General features: G+C 37.7%; 1 pseudogene; it reads right to left on the bottom strand.

Moving 5' to 3' along the window:
- Positions 1-4,197: 4,197 nt before the first annotated feature.
- Positions 4,198-17,864, bottom strand: LOC117037885 (ubiquitin-like modifier-activating enzyme 1; annotated as a pseudogene).
- Between the last annotated feature and the right edge of the window lie 6,408 nt (positions 17,865-24,272).

The following is a 24,272-nucleotide window of genomic DNA, read 5'->3' as shown; positions in this document are numbered from 1 at the left end:
GGATTTATAGATGATGTAATACACAATTGTATACCTGAAATGTATGTAACTTTACTAACAATTGTCACCCCAATAAACTTGAATTAAAAAAAAATCCAATAGAGTAGTATAAACAGAAAGGGCTTTGGGGAACAGAGAGGGGTCTACAAACATAAGCTTTCATTGCAGAATACTTAGCAGAATTGTGTGTATAGGTTTATCCAAATTAGTTAATGTTTGAATGACTAAATTAATCTTTTCAACATATGACTGGTAGAAAAGTAAGGGAATGTTAAAGATGCTCAGGAGTCACCCTCCCAATGTCACAGAGACTCTTGTGGCAGTTCACGCTCTTCTAACTATGCTTGCTGCACTTCAGTGTGTGAACAATTGGGGGAAATATGAATTTATTTATTAGGGTATTTTATTTTCTGTTATGTTGAATTATATAGGGTGTCTCTGAACTTATCAACACCTACTTTAAAAATCATCAGTTCATTCTATTCTGAGAATAAGTGGAGAGAACAGGGAAAGCATAACCTCTTCACTGTAGACAAACGTTTGCACAGACACATTACTTGAAATCACACTATTTAACAATAGCTCCAGTGCTATTACTATATAGCAGCAAGGTGAAAGGATTTGGACTTGAACTGGTGCATTATCTCTTCTTGGGTCTCCAGTCTGCCAACTCACCCTGAAGATTTTGGACTTCTCAGCCTACATAGTCTCATAAGCAAACTCCTTAAAATAAATCTTTCTCTATATCGTTGTATCTTATTTGTTCTGTTTCTCTGCAAAACCATGATAGAATGATATGGCTAAGTTGCAGAGGCTGGCAATGATTAGGATGTGGAAGGAAGGAAGGAAGGAAACAAGGAAGGAAGGAGAAACGAACTTTATAAGTTCTAGTCTGAGTAACTGGGAGAATGGAACTGCCTCCAATTAGAAAGTCAACAAGAAGGGGTGGGTATTTAGGGAGAAGAGAATTAACTCAGTTTGGGACACTTTAGAAAAAAAAAAGAAAGTCTTGCTAAGCTCTCATAGTATATAAGCTCCATAGTAACCAATATATTCTGTGTTGCAGTGATTAAAATCCATGTTAGAGATTCATAGGTTTACTCTTAGTCAAGTGACTTCATTCATCTAAACCACATCTATCATCTATCAACGGAATAATAACGGCATCTCTCCCTTCTGGCTGCTAAATGTGTTACAAATAATATATGGAAAGCGCTTAGCATATATAGCAAGAGCACCCCCAAATGTTAAATGTTATTTTTAAAAAGTTAAGAGAAATATCAGGAACTTTAAAATAATGACCTCTAATCTGTGGATTGGAAAGAAATAACCAGGAGCCTCGGTTGTCAGTAATACTATGGCTTTTGTTGGTATTATAACTGATGAATTAATTATCATTAAGAATAGCTTTAAATACTTTAAAACTGTCATATGCTATTTACATGATTGCTTAGGTATTCTTTTTAATTAGGACCATTTTGAAAAGAACCTACAGATGGAATCAGACTATCATTCATTTAAATGTCATGTTCCCACTAAACTTGATTTTTGTTATTTTAATTGGTTCTTTATAGACAGTCTAGAGGAGGCAAAAACTGATCTTGAGGGATATAACAAAATTAATTTTACATTGGACTTGAGTTACAATGAGGTATTCTGATACCATCATAACTTTATTTTTAGTATGAAGTAATACACAACAGTTCTTGGAGTTTGTCAGCATCATGATGTGACTTTCACTGTAATAATTTGCACACTGTACTTATTGTGTAGGGCCAAACTAAATAGAAACTGGTGTTGTGGTTTCAAGCACAGGTCACACCAGGTTTTCCCGTACCACCTCTCAGTGATGCCTATGTTCACTCTAAAGGAACCAGGTCCTTAGAACTGTTTCTTATTGATGTCCTGTGTGAAATACTAGAAATATACATTAACTAAAGCTATGAATGGTATGAATTTAAATCAGAATCACATACCATGTATTTATTCACAGGAGTTTGATGAAGATAATATAATTTTCATTCGACAAATATTAATGCTTACCATATGAAAATCACTTTCTTATAAAATTTCAAAGCACATAACACATGTTCAAGTTACTCTTTATAATCCTCTAGCATGCAAAGATTATTACTCTCATTTTATACAATATTAGATTCTAGAAAATAAGGTATTAAAACACTCAGTGGTTGAGGAAGCAAATAAATGAAATCCGGACAGCGGTCAAATGGAGAAAAATAATGAGATTCTAATTATCTAGCCCAGTATGTCAAATGAATAAAGTATGATAGCGCAGGCAGTTGGCTCAGTTGGTTAGACTGCAGTGCTCATTAACACAAGGTCGCTGGTTCAATTCCCACATGGGCCAGTGAGCTGCGCCCTCCGCAACTAGATTGAAAACAACGACTTGACTTGGAGCTGATGGGTCCTGGAAAAACACACTGTTCCCAATAGTCCCCAGTAAAAACAAACAAATAAATTTTTTTAAAATAAAATAAAGTATGATAGATTCTTACAATAAAATAATCTTATATGTTACTAGAATAGCTTTATTAATATCAATACTTAAAATATTATTAGTCATCATAGAAGCAAAAATACCAGCTTCAAGTTGCTGTAGAACCAAAGAATCCAGATAACTTTTTTCCTCTGTGACTCTGCCTAAATTTGAAACATACTAACCCCACACTTGATTCTAATAGCCATATAGGAGGTCTACTGTAATCTGGAAAAAGGTCTTATTACCGGAAATGTAACATATTTACAAATTGTTATTTTTTCCTTTTATACTACACATCTAAATTTGCCAACTACTTCCACAGTCAGGGAAGAACCTTTACATGTTATTTTAAAAATGTGAATTTTTTGGACTGAGTTTTTGACTTTGAGTCATTTCTTGTGACATTTTGATGAGATCCTTTCAATTTAATGGATCCTTGGAGTCATGTCCAAACATATTTGGTTTTAGTAAACAATTAAGAAAATTGTATTTGAAATTTTGGGTTGGATGTGTAAAGCATGTGCAAAATCCCATTTCAATATGAACACAGTTTCTAAACAAAACCATATGTTGCTAGCAGATCTTAGCTAGTATTGAAAATCTGCCGGCTATCTATAAACATTACATTCCAGAAGAGAATGTTAAGTTCTTCCCTTTAAAACATCAAACAGAAAAACTATTACTTTTCATAAGTAATATTTCATCAGATCATACTAAGAACTAAATAAAGGGGGGAAAAGTAAAGAAAAATGAACAATGAGAAGTTTTGTGGTTTTTAGCATATTTGTCTATAAGCAGAAGCTGAAGATTAAGGAAGCTTAAGGAACTGAAGATGAAGATGTCTAAACACCACCTGCTGTCACTGGGCTACACCTTTGCAAAGACCTGCTTGTCCACGTTAGAGGCTGGGTTTTCAGAAGCTGGAGTCAGGAAAGAAGTCACCGTTCTAAGGATGTCCAGAACTGAAGAATCTTGAGTGACAAGTCAATTAGGGAAAACTCTATTATGAAATGCTAGGTAGACCAAGAAGATAAACTCTGCCCTGGAACTACAGGTGAAATCCAGCGAAGGTGCTGATCCAATAGGTGGAACAAAGATGGAGACACAGTAAATTGAGAGTGGGTTGGGGACCAGAGAAGTGGGCACAGAACCATTATTACAAACAGGCTCAGGAGATCTGTGATTCTTGTCTATGTTCTAATGCTTGAGTATTTTGGGCAAGAAGCAAGTGTGAGAGCTGGAAGGAAGAGGAAAATACAACGGAGCAGGCCATGGTGTGGAGCCCATGTTAGCCTTCCTAAAGACGATGACTTTCTTCTCTAAAATGAGAGAACAGAGAGGAAGAATAGATGGAAAGAAGAGAAACTCTGATAAGATGTGACTACACTTATGTCAGGTGGAAATAGTGTTGGTGGGAGCTGTGGAATATGGTAGTCATATCACTCTTACCTCACATTGAACTAAAAGCCAACTAAAAATTTTTATACTTGCATTTTGGCTATGTATTGTTGATGAATTGGATATGAATTCTGAGGGAGAAAAGCCAGGATTTCCCCTCGATTTCTTATCTAAACAACTTAGTGTATAGTCATGACATTGAGGTAGATGACGCCACCAGCCCTCAAACCATCAAGACCTGGAAGACCCTGAGGCCCTTTAAATGGGTCTGTGACATCTAAATCATTTTCACAATAATTCTAAAATACAATATGCCTTTTATGGATTAATAACTCTTTATGAAGAATTTCAGTTCTAAACATTAGAAGGCTCTTATTCTGGTCCGCAGCGGAAATGTTGGCATCCTCTGCCTGGAGTTGGATGCAGCCATAAGGAAATCCAGAAGGAAGCTGCTGTCATCCTCTTTCTCAAAGTTGATGGGGTCCATCTTGAACCCAGGTTGTTTCTCTGGGCTGGGCAGTATGGCCTTGAGCTCCTGTAGGCGGCTGTCACCAACAGAGGCGTTCGTGTCCTGTAGCGCCTGGTGAGAGACGTGGAACTTGATGCGAACTTGGGGGTGAACTCGGGGACCTGTACCAACTGTAAGAGTATGGTCGTAGCAGTTCTGTCCCGAAAGCCCGTTGGCCCACAGGTCTGGGCACACAGGTTGGCATCAGCCCTTACATGTCCAGACACAGGGGACTGTTGATGTCAAAGATGAGTGGGTGTGGACAGCGTTCGGGCCCAGACCAGACAAGGCTCCTGAGCTTGGTGGGAGGAAAGCTGTGCAGAGGTTGCTGCAGTACTGGGTGCACCAGTGGCGACAAGCCCAGGTCACATGGTCAGCCCAGGTCTGTGGCCACTGGAGCACCAGGCTGCGCTGCACCACCGCTAGGGGTTCGGGGTCTGCCAACTGCAGTGTTCACACCATAAACTTGGAGCCTGTCACATAACGGTGGATTTTTCTGCGCTCTGCTTGAAGAGGCCTTCAAATTCATCCCGAGCCCACGGCAGGGTGTGCCCAGTGGCATTGGGGAGGTTCTTCAGCATGCAGATGGAAATGGACTTCTCAGGAGGGTCCTGGCAGGAGTTCTATGACTCTGTCAAGTCTGGGATAATCCCTTGCACGCTGCCCTTTGTGCTCGGTGTGACCGATTCCAGCAGCAGCTTACGGTAGTACACACAGCAGCGGTCCCTATACCAGTGGGCGTCCACACAGTCCAGGGCACTGGCCACACCACCCAGGTTTTGGAAGAAGTCATTGTCAAAGACATCCTCAGTGTCAGGGCTCCTGCGGTTCTGACAGCTCATCACCCGGATGTTTGGGTGTATCTGGTGCACAGCTGCAGCAGCTGTGTCAGACTTCAGTCTCGAGACATCCCAGGGCAGGAACAAACACTGTATGTTCAGATTGGATCTCCGTGGTGTCCACGTCTGTCACGGTGATTGCCCTCCTCTCCCCGCAGCCTAGCCAAATCACTGCAAAATGCCTAAGCAGCTCCCGGCCAACGGCCTCTGTACCCAGCAAGAAGTAACTCTGTCTGCCTATCTTCTCTTGTTGGTGTGAGCCAAATACAGCCACCTGCCCACCATAACGGTTCTGGCACAGGAGGCACTTGTCCTCTGTGAGGGCCTCTTTGTCCTCAGGGAGACACTCCAGGGCATCAAGGTACAGCCACTGCATAATGGGCATAAATTTCCAGAGCAGGCCTCCATAGCTTTCTGGGAGGCCAGGCCCTTAGTGAAGGCGTTTACAGGTGCTAGATCTCAGCAGTCACACGTTCAGCTTCCAAATGAGGCGTTCCTGCAGGTTGTCGTGCTGCAGTGTCGGCAGGGCAAGAGCATTCACGGCCTGTACTAGGCTCACCAGTTCTTTTGCATCCTCCTCACTGTGGGGCTGAGGGGGCCGGCTGTGATCAGCACAGAACTGGTGCAAGGCCTGGAAGCCAACGTGTAGCTGAGTAGGTGAGAAGACTCGGCAAAGTCTGTTCTCACATAGTCTTGCTCTGCCAGTGAGGCCAGCAAGGATTTGGAGCCGATCTTCTTAGTTACTTGGACCTGACTGGCGATGCCTCCAAGGACGAGGTCAGAGAAGCTGGAGGTATCTCAGATACTGAAAGTATAAAGGACATTATTCTGTATGGGGCAGGTGGTATTGAGTTTGTTCATGCCCTGGACTTGTGTGAAGGAGGCAAAGTCATGCAGAGCCTCATCTAGGCAGGTGACAACATCAGGGCTGTTCCCCATTGGAATCTGTGAGGCTCATTTTCTCTCCAAAGTAACAGAACTGCCCAAACAGGCCCCACATGTCTGCCACCGCCAGCTTGATTCCATGGCTGTGACAGAACTCACCCACCTGTAACTGGTCCTCCAGGAGCGTATTGGTGAGGACCACCCCTGGAAACCACTAAGGAAGTCCTCAACGAGGAACCCAGTATAGGGTACATAGTACATGATGGGCAGATAGGCACACAGCCCTTGATCTCAGCAAGTTGGGACTATGATGCCTCAGCCTGGATTTTACCGATGTCTTCCTCCCGCAGGTAGAACTGGGAGGAGAGATCAGCCCACTGGGCAGTGCCCTGCTCATGCAGGGTGATAGCTCTGAGTGCACCAAGGATTATATTCTTGGCTATTTCCACACCTAGGCCCTGGAGGCCTGACACCAGCCCACTGGACGTCTGGAGATGTCCTCATTCATGGCCTCATTGCCCATCACATATAGCTGAGTGGACACTCATCTATGGCTGTTTCCACTGGAATGCCAAAAGTCCTGAGGGCACTTTGAACATCACAGAGTAGGCAGAGGAGCAGTTAGAACTTGGTTTTGAATCAGGCCCAGAGAGACAGTGTTTCTTGGATGGTATAGCATGCTAGACATCTGGAGGATCAGAGGTGGTCCAGATGTGGTAGGTTTTTCTTTTTGTTAGTGGCAACTCTCAACAGCCAAAACAAGATGGCAGCCATGGAGCTGGAGGCCCAGACAAAATGTTTTATAATATGACTTGCTAATTCTCATTCTCTCATGAGCGTTTAGTGGAATTTTTCAGAGACTGTACCTCTTGAGATAACATCACTGTGCTATTGGGCTATCATTCTATTGAACGATAGTATGTGTATTCTTGCTTTCAAATGCTTCGTCATAATTTCTAATTCAGTAAGATAGATATAACTCTTATAAGACAAACTCTTGGGAGTCCTCCGTTATTTAAAAAATTCTGTGACATGACATTCAATAATTTAAATGAAATTGAGAATCCTTGAAAGTGACAAACTACCACAGCTCAGTTAAAGAGAAATAATGGCTAGAATAGCTCTCTATCTACTAAAGAAATCAAATTCATAGTTAAAAGCCTTCCTATAAATAATATTCCAGGCCCAGATGGCTCTACTGTTAAGTTATTTCCAATATATAAGGAAGAAATAATACCAATTTTATACAAATAGAGAACAAAGAACAACTCCCCATTCATTTTTACGAGGCCTGCATTACCTACCGTAATATGAAAACAAAAGGCACAAAGATACTACAAAAAAAGAATGGAAAGAAACTGCAAAGCAATATATCCCAGAAATATAGACATAAAGATTCTTAACTTATATATATCTTCGTGAGGTTTACCCCAGGAATGAAAGAAGGGCTTAACATTTGAAAATTAATCAATCTAATTCACCATATTAAGGTTCTAAAATGAAAAAAATCATATGAAGGATTCAGTAGATGCAAAAGAATAAGTCATTTGACCACCTTGAACACCTTGTCATAAAAAAATTTCTTAGCAAGTTGGATATTGAAGAGAATTTCCTCAATTAAATAAAGAACATCTACCAAAATCCCATGGATAGCATCAAACTTAATGGTAAAATACTGAATTCCTTCCCCCCATGATAAGAATAAAAGTAAGGATGACCTTTATCACTACTCCTATTTGACATTATACTTGAACTTCTACCTAGTGCAATCAATAAGAAATACAAGTTGGAAAGAAAACAGAACAATTTCTATTTGCAGAGGACATAATCACCTATGTAGTGTAGAACTACTAAGTAAGTTTAGTGCAAACAGCCTTTTCCCAGAAACATTTTTTTCAAAAACAATCAGTGGCGATTCTTGAATATCAAAAAAACAGCGAGATCCAATTACTGAATACTGAAGATGTCAGTAACAGTTGGGATAAATTAACAGGTTTGCAAAAGCTTAAAAGGAAAAGCTGTGGCATGAGATATCTGTAAGGGACATTGAAAGGCTGCAGTATATTCTTGAGAATGTAGAATGCTATGTGCACGTATACAGCTGGGCACATACCTGGGCAGAGTGCATGCTCAGGGAAACATAAGAAGGCCCTGAGCTCTCACCTCCAGCTAATCTGGAGACTCTGTAAAGAGAGAGTAATGGCTAAGCTGGCGTTGTAAAGTCTGGATGAGTTTTGAAGCCCTGTCCCAGGATACACACAGAGCCCCTTGGCAAAGAATGTGAGGCCTATTGGTTAGAGGCAGCTAAGAAAACCTCTGTCCAGTTATTGGCTGACAGCCAGAGAGATTTCGGTGGCCACACATGATAAAGTGACTTAACAGAATTACTTCAGAGATGTCACTAAACGAACCACACAACACAACAACAAACAGCCAAAAGAACCCTGATGAGGGAGAAACATTTGATTTCCCAAGTCGCCACATTACAGTATTTAAAATGTCCAGTTTTCAACAACAAAAATATTTGTGAGATATGCAAAGAAATAAATTATGGCTCAAATAGAGGAAAAAAGCAGTCAATAGAAACTGTCCCTAAGAAAACCCCATGTTGGGTTTACTAGACAATAGCATTAAATCACTTATTTTTAAATATGTTCAAAGAACTAAAGAACCATATCTAAAAAATACAGGAAAGTGTTAGGATGATGTCTTACCCCTACAAAAGACTATTAGTAAAGAGACAGAAATTATAAAATAGAGCCAATATAGATATTCTGGAGTTTAAAAATATAATAACTGAAATTAAAATTTTACTAGAAGAAATCAGCAGATTTTAGCGATGAAAGAAAATATCAGCAAACTTGAAGATATATCGAACTTATCTTAGTAATGAGTTTAAGGAACAGAAAAAAAAAAGAAGAGAAATAAACAGAGACTGGAGATCTGTGAGACACACACACACACCTCTCTCTCTCTCTCTCTCTCTCTCTCTCTCTCTCTCTCTCTCTCTCTCTCTCTCTCATATGCAAGTGGCCAATACACATATGAAAAGATGCTCAACAAAATGAGTCACTAAGGAAACACAAATCTACACCACAATGAGATACTTCACACTCACTAGGATGACTATAACAAGAAGGACAGACAATAACAAGTGTTGACAAGGATAGGAAAAATTGGAACCCTCATTCATTGCTAGTGGGAATATAAATGGTGCAGCCGTTAGGCAAAACTAGTTTGACAGTTCTTCAAGAAGTTAGCATGACCATATGACCTAGCAATTCCACTCTTAAATATAACCCAAGATAATTGAAAACAAAGGTGCACAGAAGAACATGTATGCAAACATTCATAACTGCATTATTCATAATGGCTAAAAAGCTGAAACAATCCAAATGTCTATCAAGTGATGAGTGACAACATACGGTATATCCATACAATGGCATGTTATTCAGCCACATAGGTTAATCTTTTTAACAGGTTAGCTGGATCACTTGGATAGCCATATGCAAATAAATAAAGATAAATAAATAAAATTGAACAATAATCCTTATCTCACAGCATATGCAAAGATTATACAAAAATTAACTCAAAGTGGATACTGAATATATGTGTGTAATCTAAAATTATAAAGCTTTTGGAAGAAAATATAGAAGGAAAAATCTTTGTGACAGATAAGACATAAAAAGCAGGAAAAATGAAAGTTGATATTTTAGACTCAAAAATTAAAATCTTTTGCTCTTCAAAAGCCACAGTTAATAAATTGCAAAAGAAAACAACAGTTTGGGAGAAAATGTTGTAAAACATATTTCTTATAAAGGACTTTTATATTTACCAAAGTACTCTTATAACTCAAATATCTCTTAGGTAATGAAGACTTGTTTCTGGTCTTTGTGTGGTGAAGAACCAGGCTTGTAGGAGGAAAGCACTGAAAATTCTGGGGCTTGGCCACATTTCAAAGTATTTCCTGTTGTAATAATGCTCACTCTGTTTCCTGTCCCTGAAATCCAGATTTACCACAGGATTTCAGTTCTCTCCAGGAAAGGACATATTGGATCCACGAATCTGAATTGTATTCTAGAAGGAAGGAGCCATTAACACGACATTGATCTTAAAAAGATGATACAACTTGGTTGAGGCAGAACAATCAGAATTATGCCTTTTGTCCTATCTTTATTATTAATAATGCCCCTTTTATTTTAGAATTTACCAGTTTAGTGGATAGTTACTGAGTCATGCTAAACTTACGCCACATTCAAACCCACAGATAAACAGTGATCCTTGAAAGAATCCTTCAGGTAGACAGGATGGGAGAAGGAGGGAATAAATTAGCTAGTGTTACTTTCTTCTTTGTTAATAGCACCCACATCAAACAGCTTATTATTATTATTATTATTGTTATTATTATTATTATTAGACACTGTTTTAGAACTGCTAAAGTGTTTCAAATGTATAGGCACAGTGGAACTGCTTAGAGGGACTGTGTCCAAATTACCAATCCAAAAGTCATTCTGTTCTACCTTTCTGACTTTCAATATTTTAATTTTTAAAATAGGGATGGGACCATCTTTCTTCCATATATCACAAGGATGTCCCAAAAATCATATATGATAATGTATGTGAGTGCAATTTGTAAATTCCAATGTGAAATATAGAATTGTTTTGAAAAAGGTTTTATTTTTCTTCTAAAATCTCAACCTCCATGTAAGTTTTCTTGAAGACTATTTAGTAGACATTTGTTGATTATCTTCTTTATTCACGTTGTTGTACTAGTCTTTACTGAAGGTAAACCTAGAAATCAGTGTTTGCATCAAGTGATTGAACTGATTTGGGCATATGATCCAGGCTCACTCTATCGTCTTTCTCTTGAGAATTTGAATTCACATGAAGTATTTTTCAGACATGTCCCTGGAATCATAGGATTATATAAAGTTGTGGTCAGAGTTGGCTCAATGTTTACCCAAATCCTTGGTGAACTGAAAGAACCTTGAGGGCGAAGATTTTCTAGAGAGATTCAAGGGAGAGGAACACAGAGCCTGGCTGCCTGAGGCTCCAGCCTAGAAGAGAAGACAGAACTGCTGCCTATAAATCTGTCCCTTCTGGCTCTGTAATCTATGCTACTCTCTCTCTCTCTCTTTCTCTTTTTCTTTTTTTAAACAGCTTTATTGAGATTATTTTACACGTAAAATTTACTCATTTCAAGTGTATAATTCAGTGATTTTTAGTAACTTTACCGAGTGTTACAACTATCACCATAAATCATTTCTAGAACTTTCATTCCCTGATAAGTTGTCTCCTGTCCACTTACAGTTAATCCTGACTCTCACCCTCAGTGTCAGGCAATCACTAATCTACTTCTTATAAATGTGCCTGTTCTGGACATTTCGTAGAAATGGAATCCTACAATATGTCATCTCTTGTGTCTGGCTTCTTTCACCTAGCATCATGTTTTTGAGGTTCATCTCTTGACGTAGATGTGTCAGTAGTTTGTTTCCTTTAATTACACAGTTGGATTTCATTGCATAGATATACTGTAATGTCTCTATAGGTGACATAGCTCAGGGAAGAGCATTTGCTCCCGTATCCCGTTCTTAACGCAAGTCTCCCTTCACTTATGATGGCTGGGATGAGTTTCAGTTCTTAGCAACCAAAGGATCTCTGACTGACTGGATCAAGGCAGTTAACCACTACAGAAAACATTCCTTGACTCACCTCAAACTATCTTTGACAAAAATGTAGCGTTATACTTATCTTTTTACTTTACTCTTATTATATTGGTATCTCTAGACTTAGGTTTCATTTTTCAGGTTTCGTACACATGTTCAGAAAAAATATTACCCATCTTTTACTATAAATCCATAGTACCCACTATACTCAAATATTGTATCATTACTATACATATCTTTTCAATGATTACTTTTGTATATATAGAAAAGAAAAATAGATTATTTCTTGGACATAAGGAGATGTTAGGATTCTAGTATGTTTTCTGCTAGTAAGACAACAACTTATTTTTCTCTTCCTAGTTTTCCTGTGCTACAGAGTTGTATGCTATACAGATTGCCCAACTAATGCACCACTTGCTGGGAAGTCAAGGTATTATCTGTGCAGTTTAAATATTTATGAGTCAAAAGAAACTACAAGCTGAAGGGTGTGCCATTTATGAAAGCTTTAATGGATGTAGTTTAGTCCAAACTGAAACTTGTTTGGGGAGCACAACTGCATTTGTGTAATGATACATGAAAATATTACTCTGTACTTGGCATAACATCAGCAAGTAATTGGAAAGCAGAAAATGCCTAACTGTAGTTTGTGAGACTTTTACTGCTGAAAGAAAAACTGCTATGATTATAGCAGAAGACTGTGTTAGCAAAAGAACAGTGCTTCTGGGGCTTAAATGCAGGGGATATTATGCCACATATGTCATGACAATGCAGTTCCTGTGTCTTAGGAAGTGTGGGTTTGGTCCCACATGAGCAGTGGTGAGCAAATATTGGATGGCATGGCACTTGGCTGTGACACCTGAAAGCACAGACGTCACTGGCAAATAGTGCACTTATTCTAATTGAGAACCACGTTGGCATGTTATTAGACTTCTGAGACGCAATGGGATGGTGGATATTCACAACTTCCAATTAGACATAGGAGAACAGGAATACAGCATGTAGGGGGATTATTGGGGGCACTCTTGCATTGGTTTCATTAACATATATACTCTACCTATTCCACTCCCCTCCTTTTTTCCTCCTTTTTTCCTTGAGAGACAAAGACCACCTTAGGCTGAGTGGATCTCAGTGATTTGTTTCAAGTGTGGATAGTCCTAGTCACAGTTGATGGAATTCGCCGTTGTGTGTTTGTGGGTAGGTAGAAAGGGTACAGATGAAAGAGAAAAGGCAGTTGGGCTAAGGGTGAGCCGTGTCAATTAGGATTTCCTGTGCAGGCTCAATGCAGGAGGTCACCTTCTTGAAACCCCTTACTATTGCCCTGGAAAAGGAACACTCCTGAAGTATGTCCGGCTAGAAATGTTGGGTCAATTCATCTTACCTTGTCAGCTTCTGGTCTTCTGGACCAAACAGAAAAGCATGTACCTAACTACAAAATAACTATTCTGAAAATAGCCCTAACTCCTCATTAAACAGCTTTAAAGCTCACTTTAATTATTTAGTAATTAAGAATTTATTATGTGATGACATATAATATGTGATTTTGATTTGATCTAGCCAGGCATAAAAAAATCCATAGCTTGTAATACATATGTGTGTTTGTATAAACACATGTGCTGTACTTTCCTTTTGCAATTCAGTGCTATGTGCATTAAAGAAAAACTAAAATTATAAAAGTTACACATGCAGACAGTTTCAAATAATTCTACAGGTTTGAATAAAAAAAGCAAGAGCATCCTTTTCCCCTTCCCCAAAGTCATTCCCAACTCTTGCCACCTTTCCTCGCCTCCAGAAGCAACCCAAATGGTAAACCTTTAGATATTTCATTTGCTATTTACCTTTATGTGTCTAAAAATATGCTAGTGCTGCTATGTTTTGATTCCTTTTTCAGGCATATTGCATTCCCCTATGGAAGAATAGATTATTCTTTCATATGTACCTGTTAAAAAAATTATTCTGATACTTGTTAAAAACAGTAAGGAGGACTTTATTCAGGACGTTGTGATAAGTGTCAAGACAATCACAATAGGGGAGAGAAATCAGGCTCATTCCTGAATACGGTGAAGACAGCTGGGGATTTGTAGCCAAGGAGCAGAGTGAAGGGGTCAACAGATGGACAGTTACTAAGAGGAAACCTCAGGGTGGGGGGATTCTTGCTTAAGGCACGACAGGGTGACCAGATGTCAAGAGTGGGGATGAAGAATTTCATCAGATATCAAAGGTGTGAGGAATTCCTGCTTAGGAGGGTTGGGCTAGGCAAGCTAAAGACAGGGCTCAAGACAGAAGCCTAGGAGAGAAGGGCTCCAAGGAGCCTGTCTAAAGTTTGGTCAAGGAGAGGGTCTTTATCACACCCACCCCCTACCACCCCAAATACTTCTCTTCCCAGGTGTCTATGCAATAATTTTTAGTTCAATCAATCGTCACTGTTTGCCTAATGATTTCACAAATATTATTACGACACACTTTAAGGCTCAGCTGTGTTGAATGATTTATTATGATTATCTTTTCTTTCCTCTACAACTTGCTTTCTTTGGGGTTAATAATTGCCTCATTTTTGTTGTCATTTTCTATAATCAAATTATTTTCCAATTCTTTATAAGTATAAATCTCCCCTCAATGTATTCAAACGTATCAGATTCTCTTGCTTCTCCCTTCCTCACTCCCTATCATTTTTTTCTTTTCTTGTCCCTTCTTCTTTCTTTCCTTTTGTGTTTCCTTTCCCTTCTCTTCCCTTCTGTTTCTTTTCCTTTTCTTTGCTTTTCTTTCTCTTACCCAAGAGCCATGCCACAGTAATGGAACTGGGGATGAGCAGATGTCCCTAAGCAGAGTTTGTTCTCAAGAAGAGATGGATCAAAATCAATGATTTTGCATATAATTTTAAAAAAATATCAGCAGAGACTTCCAAGTAAAGGTAGCGCTTTGAACATAGTCATCTACATTTCTCCCTCCCCAAATTCCACAAATTCCTCTGAGTTTTGTTGTTGTTGTTGTTATTGTTTTGTTTTGATTCAGTCATAAGAACGTTTCTCTGCAGGGATGAAATTTGAGCTAAGACATGAATATGGCCTGTATCATCAGCACTACAGCTCTGGGCTTTAATTATAAGAAAGATCCAGATATTCCAAAATTAAGAGAGAGAGTATTATCAGAAGAGGGGACAGTATTCCATTCAAAGGAGAAAGCTTCTTTAATGTGAAAAAGGAAATAAGAAATAAGGACTGTCAATGTGGTTGGGGGAAGGAGAGAGAAAGGAGATGTACCCAGGGAAGGAAAGGTCCCAGGTCAGGGTGACTCTAGAAGCAAGAATCAGAAGAGTATTCTAAGGAAATGTAAAGGCTCCAACCATGAAGGAAAGATTCTATGTGATGATAAGAAGGCATTGGAGGAAAGTATTTAAACTGGAGTGGATGGATATATAACCTGGTTTAAGTTTTTCAAAGAACACCCTGCCTGCTGGGTAGAGAATCAAGTGAAGGGGGATATATTTTCAGTATATATTTTGGAAGTTCCATCATAAGATTTGCTAGTTGTTTGGACACTATGGTGAGAGAAAGAGAGGAATCAAGAATGATTCTTTGGTGTTGGCTTGAGCAACTAGATAGGTGATGGTGGCATGTACCCAAATAAAGAAGAAAGCAGAAGGAACAGGTCTTGGAGTATCAAGAAGTATTTTGTTTGTTTGTTTGTTTGTTTGTTTTGTTGAAATTAAGATAGGTATTTCCCACCCAAGGGAGAGAATCAAATGGTCCTCTTGGAAATGAGTTTACAGACTTCAGTTATAGAGAATCAGAATTTGGATTATATAGATATCATTGAAAGTCACGGCTCTTGAGATCTTCTAGAGAAAAAAATTACTTGAGGCAGAGAAAGGGGCTTAGAACTGAACACTAAGGCACGTCACCATGTACTTGTCCAAGAGAAATAGAAGAAAGCAGCAATGAAATTTAAGAAAGATAAGCCAAAACGAAAGGAAAAAAACAAAACAAAACAAAAAGAGCCCCAGGAAAATAATCGGACTGAAGTCAAGATAAGAAAATGTTTTACTAGTTGTCAACTGTGTAGAATGCTGTTGAAAGATGAAGAAAGATAAACTTAGACAAGTGATTATTAAATTTGGCAAAGCTACTGTGGTAATAGTAGCCTCCATGAAATGTGGAACATAGAGTGATTTTTGGATGATTTTAGGAGAAAAATGGAAGATGAAAAGGAAGTGAAGATGTGATAGAAGACAATTTTTTAAGTGGTTTTACTGTGAAGGGGATCAGAGAAATGCAGCAGTAGATAGGAAAACTGAGATGAAAGGAGAGGTTTTACTATTCATTTTTTTTTTTTACATCAGAGATTTAATGCATATTTCTATGTTAATTGAACTGATAGAGAGGAGACAGAGAAACCAAACTTCCAAGAAAAAGGGGTGAATCAAGGAGCAAAAATCCTTGAGAAGGAAGAGCAGACGGCGTAGAGAGCACGAGAGGTTAGCACTTGATAGGAATGATATTTCCTGCAATGTAACCTGGAGGGAGGCTGAGAGTATTCACACACAAAGGAGCTGGGAGATTTAATGAAGGTACGTGAGCAAGTTCATGTTTGATTATTTTTATAACATCATTAAAACAGAAGCGAGGTTATCTGCTCAGATAGTGGGGTGAGGGGCATATTGGAGTTACTATCTCCAGACTGAAACTTAGACTGTGCTAAAAAAAAAAAAAAAAAAAAAAAAAGGCAGCTGAATCAAAATGCATTTCTCAGTATCACTTTAGCATATGCCAGCACTGAAAAATAAAGATTTATGATCCTTGAAATCCACATCACGAACCATTAACGACTTTTCACTCAGATATAAGTCCTGACATATTGCCTCTACTCATTTAACTGTAAAGTTGTCATCTGGGGGTTAAAATATTAACATACTGATGGTATAACCACATTACGTTATGATTACCAGCAGAAATGTATTGAATCATCATAGTTTCTGTGTGTCATGTAAATCAACATTTGCTCCCATTTCTGGTGCATCCACAGGGTATAAACATCTCCCATAGTGCGCAGAGGCAAGCGATGCAATGATAGCGCTTCATCTCTCCTGAAGTCTGTATCAATCACCATCATCAATTTGTATTTTAATAAGCAGTAAGTGCTATTAGGAGATAATTCTGTGACTATAACCTCAAAACAATGAGGTATATAACTGTTTCATCCTCTTTGAGGAAATGTTTTATTTTCTCGATAGAGCCTCTGAGACACTCCATTGACACAAAGAAAATAGATGCCGGAGGATGTAGGAAATGATTTCCATGTATCCTATTCACAGTTTAGTTGGTAAGATACTAAACTACATAAAACAGAAGACCATACAGAGCTTCGAGATTTTGCTAAGTAATGCATGTTTCAACAAAAATACACACTCCCCCATTTTTCCCGATGTTTCCATGTTTGTTTTAAAATGAAAAGGAAACAAGACCTGAGTCACGTGGTCTAGGTTTTCTACCAGGGGGTCTTTTAGCAGGAAGTAATTTATGTTAATGAAAGTACATGATTGTACGTAACATCTCATTTAGTGTTGTAAGGAGAAGGCTATTGTTTGGGAAAACAAGTTTATTCAACTGTATGAGACTTACTCATCTATATAATTAATTAGCTAATATTAAATGTATGCGTGGCTTCATTTGATTCTTGTACTACACTCGATCTTAGCCAAAAGTCTGAGAAGTGTTAAATTTTTGTTGTAGATAAACAGTAAATCCTCCTCAACTATAACATGCAGGTTTTCTTTTTTAATGAGGTGAGTAGAGTAGACCTAAAGCATTAAAATACAGTCCCTAAACTTATGGATTTTTACAAAATGATCAATAAAATTTCTTTACACAAAAATTATCATTTTGGAATCGAAGACCTTAGGGGGGAAAGAAGTAATTAGATCAAGTGAGGCCATACAAAGACTAAATGCTCATGCAACACTACTAAAGAAGTCCTCTCTAAATTATCTTCTTAGACCAATCATCGATTTACCTCACTTGCACTCCAAGTAATTCTCCATTGCATTTTCTCCTTATCTCACCAAGACCAGGCATCCTTACGGAAAATAAATACAATCAAAAAGAAAAACAAAACCAAATTGAACACATAATCTTCAGAAAGTCATTGCAAAATGCACCTATGTTGCTTAGATGCCCTTTCATTAACAATTCTGATGGATAAGCTTACTGAGTAAATGTGCACAAGTCATCACTTTGGTTCATACTTTCTCCAATTATGAAATATTTGGAATTTTTGATGTCTTACAGCCCTTTGAGCTGTTGGCTTCTATCATTTGAATCATGTCACCTGGTGAAGTCACAGAGCCCTGATAGGAAGACACTGGAGCTAACGTATAATTGATTAGGAGTTGGGGGGGGGTGGCAGCAGCTATCATACAGTTATCGCACTGGTCATATTTCATTGTGGTTAGTCATCTGGAGAGCTGTCACTGACTCCCTTAGACAGTCTTGCATATGACTTCCACCAAATCTAGGGAATTCCAAAAAGTGCTTGTTGCATTGGATCAGACTGTATCTGCACAACACAATTTTCCCAAACTGGAGAGTTCAGGTGTGAGGTTAGAAGGCCCCAGGGAGAGGAGAAAGAAGTATCATAACAAATGATATCATTAGTCCCTGGAAATGTTACTTTCCCCATCTAGCTACGGAACCAACAACATCTTTTGAACTTTCCATGTAGATAGATTTGGCCTTGCACGGAGAAGTGAAGCTTGAAATGAGTTTAAAATACAGACTCATAATTCTTAGAAAGGCCCTTGAAAATCAAATGAAGGAAATGTTACTGGGAGGTAGGAGAAGTGGTGAGGTGAGGGGGACTCTCCCTTGTACTGTGTATACATACACCCTGTGTTGTTTGATTTCTCTCCTATTTTTGTAACAACTGTGTTTTTGTAACTAAATAACTAAGCTGATAGATAGATAGATAAATAGATAGATAGATAGATAGATAGATAGATAGATAGATAGATAGATAGATAGATGAAACCAAAAGCAATCATTGGAACATCAGGTGAGTTAAGAAATCAGAGGAGAAATGACTCTGAGAACCCCGATCTAATTTTTCTATCAACACCTTTTAAGTTCCCTCACTCACACCCCATGCCCTCAGGTAGTTAGGGCTCCATCTTCATCTGCAATTTTTTTGAGTTTTATTTAATGAAGGTGAAACCACCCCACCTGCCAACCCTCCGGAGTATTTGGAAACATGGCGCCTGTGTTGAGAAGGGGCGTGTGTATGTGTGTGTGTGTGTGTGTGTGTGTGTGTGTGTGTGTGATTGGATGACTCTGGCACACTGCTGCTATTTAGTAGCAGGAATGTCAAATATCCTGCAATGAATGAGCGAATCCCACAAAATGAACTGTTGTGGCCTAAATGCTAACTGCATGTCTGTTGAGAACAGTGTGTGAGTTTTTGTATTTGTCATCCCTCAACTGACATGGGATCCATAAAGATCCAAGATTAGGATTCAGGTAAATATTCCTTGTTTTGAAGTAGGAATAGCTCTATTACATTGAAACCCAAGAGTATTTTTCCTTATGAGTACAACGTGCATCTTTAATGCCATGGTTATTTTCTATAGTTAAAAACAACTTTTATTGTCAGAGAATAAGATACAGAAACACTAAGTCAAGAATAAATTTACAAAATAGGTATTTTCCCCATGCTTACAAATTCTTGGTCTTTGTCTTCAGTTAAGATAACTCATCTATACTAACCTACCACCTGTTGGAACCTACCACCTCCATAGGTAGCATTTTCATTTAATGCTCACAACGCTAGTTTTTATGCCATTTGGGAAATCACAAACTGAATATTGACCCGTTCTTAGCTATGTACTCTCCTTCTTCTATGATTCTGAAAGGAAGAAGAAGAGCATGGAAGGGAGGAAAAGGGGGTACAACGAGGGAGAGACAGAGAGATGGAGAGACAGAGGGGGGGGGGAGAGAGAGAGAGAGAGAGAGAGAGAGAGAGAGAGAGAGAAATACATAGAGATATTTAGTTCTTCTTCACTACTATTTACAATGTGTTCTCTGAAATAGCGAGACCACTGCTCTAACATTAAATATGATTTTTAACTTCCTTTGGATGGTTTCTCCTTAATCTGTTCAAAGATTTAGTTCTCACTTTCCCCTTCATGCTCCAATTCCACTGACATTTGTAGTTAGGTCATGCACATGTTTGGCTTCTTTTTCGATATGATCATTACAACTATAATTTGACATTTACTAAGCCTTCACAACCACAGTTTCTCCGAGTAGTAAATATATGAAATTAATAAAATGACAGCTTCCCATTTACTCTCACTTTATTTCAGAATTAAACAGGTTATCTTCATGCATATTCTGATTGCACTGAGTTCAATAAAGAAAAAAAATTGTTTTTCCTTTGTCTGAATTGTTTTGTGCCAAATAGCTGGCTAGACAAAAACTTTTATTTTTATTCCGCTTGTTTGGCTTTGCAGAAATTCAGTTATAGTGTACATCTGTGGTTGAAAATACATTTGGTTTTATATCACAGTTCTCTCAAATTGTGTTGAAAATCATTCTTTACTCAGAGCATTACAATATGTGCTCTTTGGTTTTTCCATGGGGAAAAATACATCATTGATTTTGGCAGTAATTCCTATACATATCAGTGAATTTAAACTTAATGAACCTCACTTAAAATGCATTTTGTAAACATAGACAACTATAAAAATCAGGAATAAACTAATTTTAAGTTTTATTACGCAAAGAAAAACAACGCTACAAGATAAAAACACCATATATGTGATCATAGTGAATTGAAGCAGTACAATTTTATAATATAATGGATCTGGAACTTGGTCTCTCAGAACCTACAAATGCAGAATTTATCCCATATAGTTTTACATTGTTTAAAACTTGTGTTGCCTCAAATGTTTGTTGAAAAAAATGGTGAATAAATGAATTAGGAGAACAACTGGAAAACCAAAACGTCATTGGGTAACTAGTATGCACTTGATTTGTAGAAAGACACTCATTTCATTACAGAGGCTGTAAAAGCCTGCCTTTTTAGAGAAAGTTAAAGGGTCTAAACTTTGTAAAAGTAAAATCCAATGCTTTGGGTCAAGTTCTGAATTCGTGCCTGTGAGAGATCTTTGGGCAAAGTCAGGCGGACACCCTAGAATAATGCTGTCCCTTGGATCTTTTGGTTATGTTGGAAATAGTGTGCATTTATGCTACCCAATATGGTAGCCTCTAGCCATATATGGCTACTGAGCACTTGAAATGTGGCTAGTGTTATCTAAATCTAATTAATTTATTTTAAATAGACACACATATTTGGCAATATAGCCCTAGAGTGTTCTTTGTAATGGAAAATAGGTATGGAAGCAGCAACAATGCAACCCAAAGTAACCGTGACTGGAAGCAAGCAGAAGTAACCCTCTTCTATTTCTCCTCATTGTTGGTCATTCATTCTTTCAAGGAATACATATACACAAATATCACACATTAGCTGTGATGTCAGCAGAAATCAATTATTATATGTGCAAAGACTTAGAAATTGTGCTACCCATGAACATTTTCTGAAAAATGTGCATAATGAAATCTCCTGCTGGGAGACAAATCAACCAAATGAGCATAGATATAAAAAATTTGCTACTACTAATGAAGCAATACAACTTTGTCTCAACAATGGTTTTGTATATAGTGATGAAACAATACATATGCCAAATGAGCTTTCTTAATATTTGTAACCAGAAGAAAACACAATTGTAAGTCTTGAAATAGTAAAAACTGGTGTTACATTTTCGATACATTGTATTGGATAAAATGAAGGTATCTTATTCTCTGAAGTGGTTCTAGCATAAAACCCAGTTGTAGGCATATAAAAGAGACTCAGTTCCTATTCTTTTTGAATAATATACAATGAAAACTAATATTTTTTTGCAGTGTTTTATAATGATGCATTTTAAAAATTGATTCTTGTAATACTGTGAGTTTAGTAAGGCAGGCATTATCATTACCACTAGTTTTCAGAAGCAAAGAATGCAGAGAATTTGTGGACCTAACACAATAACATGTAGTTAGTTAGTAAGTGCGTGGAATCAGGACTTGAAATTGGTTTTTGGGAAATGAGGGCAATGTTCTTCTTATTCCATATTCCTGGCCCTCTACTAATGATGATGGTGATGATTACGACTGCCACAGTGAGAAAATAATGGTGTTGATCTTGTCCTCATTTGTACGGACCATGGATAGTCCCTTATAAAGAGATCTGCATGCACCATATTTGTCTCATATTGGAGTAGCTTTTTGATTGATTGTACATTTCCTGTATTTCACGTGCTATGTTTGAAATTACGGTCACAGTTTTAAATGTTATGTCATAGTGAAATAAGTTTTGAAGTAGCGATATTTTTCCTCCACCCATTACTATATCCTCATATATTCTGATTTGCATTATTTCCACTTTTTCTACTTTATCACATTGATTTCTGACAATGATATTAATAGCCAGAGTTGTTTTCTCCCCACCCCCGTATGGTTCAGTTTCACACTATTTGAGAAAGAGTTCAAAGTATAGAATCTATGTCAAATATTTTTGAAACCACCTTAATTGGGGAGTTAAAATATTTAAATGTATTCTGTTTTTTTCTTTAAATCAAGTATGACTTGAACAAATCAATTATTAATGGGAATTTAAAAAATTCTCATGGTGTCTATTACATAGATAATTATCTTTGTGATAAAGTTTTGTATCTTTACCATTTAGTTTCAATAAAATTTAACATTGTTTGCATTACATGTATTCTGATGCAGGTTGCTAATATTAATGTAATTAGCAAATTGAATTGATATCATTAAGGAATAGAGATTAAGAATTTTGTCATTATACTTAATAATACAATAATTTTCCCCATAAAACTTTCCTTGATTTAACATTTTTCAAAGATTCTGAGTAGTTTTAAATAATGGTTCATTTCCTAAAATATCTAATCAAGTGCGATTACAAAAAAAGTATATTTGTTGAAAATTTCAAAAGACGTGTTCTAATTAGTTTTCACGTACAGATTTATTGAGTGTTCATATAATTATCAAGCAATGAAACAATTATATTGGTGTTTCCCACAGTGGAAATATTTACTTTGTTCAAAAATATTATCTTGAAAACACTTGCATGTAGGATCATTCTTCAAGCGTTTAGAAATCATGAAAACAATACTAATAAAATCAGAGGAACCCAAAGTAGGTAAAAAAAATAAAATAAAAATGAAAGGCAGGCTTATAATGAGTTTAATATATTTAAACAAATAATTTTCCCACTCACATCCAAAAAGGGAAATAAAATTAAAAGAGGAAAACAAAAGTGGGGAAAATCCAGTTTCATGAAGTTGGTAGACTGAGCTATTTCCCATCTTCTCAGTTGAAATATATATATACATCTTCCAAATATTACAAAATCATGACCTATGCATGTATAAAATACAGGAATTCCCCAATGCGTGAAATGAAGAGAGGGTCACAGTGCAGGAACCCAGGGGGAAGTGGGGAACTAGACGTTGGCCCTCCTGGACAGAGCCAGGGCTTCAGGCCCTACACAAGGACTGTACACCAGGCCACAAGCCCAGGAAATGTGAGCAGCTGGAAATGAAATCCTCATAGAGATCCAGGACACTGGAAGAAGTACCCAAAGAATGAGCAGTGAATAAAGAGCTATAGAACCACCGCCCCCTGGCTCAGGGCGGTGGCAGGGAAGTATGTCTCTTCTCTTGGGTCAGAAGACAATGAAACCCAAGTCTGAAGTACATGATACTGTGGATTCAGAATTTAGAGTACCTTGGGGGAATCCCAAGCCTAAAAATCCCAAGCCTAAAAATCCCAAGCAAAAAGACTAGATGGAACCCAGTTTGGGATCAACCCTCTTGAGATACCCCGTAGAAACGAATGTAAACTTTTAAAGGAAAATTCCTCATTTCAGACCTTAAGTGAATCCCACAGGAAAACAAAGTGAAACAACTCATCCTTCTCAGGCCCAATAAGGCCCCTAACCTCACAAACGCACAGTCACACAAAAACTAGCTACTAATGAGCTAAAAGTAAAAAAAAAAAAAAAAAAAAAAAAAAAAAAAAAGAAAGAAAGAAAGAAAAGAAATGAGAAAAATGAGATCCATTCATTCGTAAGAGAATGGCAGACAAAATAAATAAAAGGCTTGGCATCCACCCCAAGAACTTCAGATGACAGAATGACCTGACAGGGACCAGAAACTATATGTATTTTAAAATGATGATAGATATGAAAGAAGAAATATAAACCATAACGAAAATAAAGCCCATTATGAAAAAAATAAATAGAAAGATTTAGAAAAGCCCCTAATGGAATGTCTAGAAATCAGATAGGTAGTCAGTAAAATTAAGAACTTACTGTCTGCTTTGAATAACTTAGCTTAGGCTGAAGCAGACTAAAAAAACAGTGTG

The sequence above is a fragment of the Rhinolophus ferrumequinum genome, chromosome 18 (genome assembly GCF_004115265.2).
Source record: "Rhinolophus ferrumequinum isolate MPI-CBG mRhiFer1 chromosome 18, mRhiFer1_v1.p, whole genome shotgun sequence".
NCBI lineage: Eukaryota > Metazoa > Chordata > Mammalia > Chiroptera > Rhinolophidae > Rhinolophus > Rhinolophus ferrumequinum.
This window is presented reverse-complemented; position numbering and strand designations above follow the sequence as displayed.